Source organism: Eurosta solidaginis, chromosome X, assembly GCF_040869045.1.
Source record: "Eurosta solidaginis isolate ZX-2024a chromosome X, ASM4086904v1, whole genome shotgun sequence".
In the NCBI taxonomy this organism is placed as follows: domain Eukaryota; kingdom Metazoa; phylum Arthropoda; class Insecta; order Diptera; family Tephritidae; genus Eurosta; species Eurosta solidaginis.
Window position 1 is genome coordinate 197140120 of NC_090324.1, and position 3392 is coordinate 197143511.

Below are 3392 nucleotides of genomic sequence, written 5' to 3' on the forward strand. Positions count from 1 at the left end.
ACTGTTTGGACCTTATCACTGATTGATGTATGAGGCGGAATCATGGACGCTGCCAAGGGAAGATGAGATATCTATTAAAGTTCTTGAGAGAAAAGTTCTCCCGAAGATTGATGGTCCTGTCTGTAATGCCGACGGCGCTTATCGACGGAGATACAAATATGAAATCATATGCTGTATGAGCTTTATGCATATATGAAGATAGTGCAGCGAATACAAATCCAAATGCTTCGTTACGTTATGCGAATAGACGAAGACAGTTTAAACCATAGGAAGGGTGGGACCACCACTGAGTTCGGAGAGACAAGTAAAGAAAGATTTGACCTCCCTTGATGCTTCCAATTGGCGTCAGTTATCGCGCAATATAAATAGCTGGAATGACTTGTAACAAAACGGCCAAAATCGCTAAGGCGGTTAAGCGCCAATCAGTGATGTACGCATATACGTACTTACATATGTATATAATTAGTATGTGAAGGAGGTGAATGTCACTCAGTTATAAATTGCATATTTTTGTTGAACAATGTTTCATAAAATTACGTACATATGTGCATAATTACAGTTGTGAGTTTGTCACATAAAATTTATTATTTATTTCATTATAACAATTATTTTCGTCGACGCTAATGGCTAGCAAAGGCTATTATTAAAATAACAAAATATGTCTTCATAAATAAGTTATGTGACTAAATGTGTATGAATTCATCTTCATTTACTTACTTTCAACATGGCTGCTAGCTTTGTCTGAAAATCAACTTACGCGTGATAGCGATTGATGTCCATGGATGTAAGCGTAATTATGTCAAAATAACACTTCGGTTAAAAATTAGTTATTAATGTAATTATTATACACGTACATATATGACTGCATCAAGTTTAAAGCAACAAAAAAAAAAACGCAAAATAAAACAAGTATGGAAGGCTAAATTCGGGTGTAACCGAACATTACATACTCAGTTGAGAGCTATGGAGACAACATAAGGGAAAATAACCACGTAGGAAAATGAACCAAGGGAAACCCTGGAATGTGTTTGTATGAGATGTGTATCAAATGGAAGGCATTAAAGAGTATTTTAAAAGGGTGTCGGACATAGTTCTAAAGGTCGACCAGGGGTGACTCTAGAGGGTCTATGAAATAACTCCCACGAAATAAGTCCCACTTTTAAAAACGAAATAAGTCCCACCAAAAATTGCTATTTTGAAAGTGGGAGTTATTTCGTTTTTAAAAGTAGGACTTATTTCGTGGGAGTTATTTCGTTACGCGTTTTTATAAGTGGGACTTATTTCGTTTTGAATGGGAATAAATTCGTTTTGTAAAGTGGGAGTTATTTCATACCCCTAAATGTCGTTATTGAGCAACAAATACGTCGTTCAATCACGTTGTTTCTCATTGAATTTCATAATTGCACTAAATTAGAAAAACATTTTTATGTTTGTTATGTAAAGGATTGTCCATCACGAATAATGTTGTTTGGCAGCGAGTGCATTAAAGCAAAAAATTATAAAGCGCACAATCACGATAATCAAGAGGCTCTGTACAAAGAACTAAAATGTTTAAATAATGTAAAAACAAAATGCGCACGTCTTAATGAAAAGCCAACTGAAAACAATTGCGCTGGAAGTATTCGCAATATTTTTGTGAATACTAGCATGGAGTAAGTACCACCCACATGATAATTATTATTTATTAAGTAAGTTCTTAATAAAGTCTTTGCAGAAATCAAAACGAAAGCAAAAATATTGTCTTTAATAAAATACAGCTGATTTTGCAGTATATTGCGAATAAAAATTTTAAATTCTCCCAAAACACCGGCAGAAGTGCAGGAAGTTTTCCAAGACGTAGCAGTTTATGATAAATTCGGTTATTCCAAATTAAATGGAAATAAACAATGGCAGTTTTTCAACATATGCTACCAAGAAGAAGACTTTGCATATTGCGTTTTTTGTTCCGAAAGAACTGTTGAACTGATGAAAGAATGCATTCCTGTTAATTCGAAAAGAAACATTTTAATTGATGGTACTTTTTCTGTACTTCCTCTAGGAAGTTTTAAACAACTATTAATCTTACATTGTGAATACTTTGGTTCGGTAATTAATTTCATTCATAACTATATATGATTTATATTATGTATACATATGTATATATTTATTATTTTTTCTATTTTAGGTATTCCCCTTTCTTTTCGTACTGATGACCAAAAAGTCTCTAAAAGCATATCAGCATTTATTTAGTTATATACAAAGGAGCATTATTGATTTGTCACAAGCAACTTTTATAACAGATTATGAAACAGGATTGAGAAGCGCAATTGAAAAAAGTTTCCCTGATTCAAAAATGTTTGGTTGCTGGTTCCATTATTGCCAGGCATTGCGTCGATTCATAACCATGAAGGACAAAAGGCTCGCTCAATATATTCGGCAAAATAAAGAAGCGTCTAGAATTTATCACAAATTTCTATCTCTTCCATTATTACCTGGAATGCACATTTCGGATAGCTCCCAACTACTAACCGAAGATTTAGGAAAATTGAACGCTTTAGATAGATTCAAATCATTTATAAAATATTTTGAGAATCAATGGATGCAAAAGGTACAATATTCCCTTTTACAGAATATTTACAAAAAGATGTTATGATTTCATTATTACAGATCGGTCCATATAACTTTTCAGTTTTCGATTCTGAAATCCGCACTACGTCTGCAATAGAAGCTTACAATGGCGTCATAGGAAAAAGCATTCCAAAGAAGGCTACTTTTTTAAAATTTGTAGCATTTTTACAGATGCAAGAATTTGAAAAAGTAAGAAAATTTTAACTATTGCTGAATACCAATGGTAGTGTTGGAAAAAAGCGTATTAAAAAGTCCTGTGTTTTGAAAGCAGATATGATTTCGAAATTCAAGAATGATCTCTTACAAGGTACTATAACTCCTTCAAAATTCCTTGACCAACTGGTGTTATCAAAAAATAATTTAATTGTACAAATGGAGCCTGATGAAGATCTTTTTGAAGAATTATCATATTTGGAAGAGGACATTGGAGACGAGTCGTTAAACCATATTGAAACCAACCAGAATACAACTAATAATAATATGTGTGTGGTTTGTTTCATAAAGCAGCCAAATATCTTATTTTTTCCTTGTAAGCACTTGAAAATTTGCAGTGAATGCTGTCTTACAATGCAAACTCACAAAATTGATCAAACCAGTAAACTAGTATGTCCATACTGTCGTGCAGAAGTTCATGAAACCCTTCAAATATTTATCTGATAAATAAATGATTTTTTTATGGAGGGGTGCGATAGAGCCGTGAAATATAAGGCCATTATTGCTTTATTTCTCATTTTTTTCTTATGCAAAAAGTTATATATTGTACATTTCGTAAAAGGGACAACCAT

General features: G+C 32.9%; 1 long non-coding RNA gene across 1 annotated transcript; it reads left to right on the plus strand.

The window, feature by feature from the left end:
• The first annotated feature begins 665 nt into the window (after positions 1–665).
• Positions 666–3055, plus strand: LOC137235433 (uncharacterized). Its single transcript, XR_010947894.1, has 3 exons — positions 666–2085; positions 2165–2587; positions 2647–3055. It is a non-coding gene; the product is annotated as an uncharacterized lncRNA (long non-coding RNA).
• Positions 3056–3392: the final 337 nt, after the last annotated feature.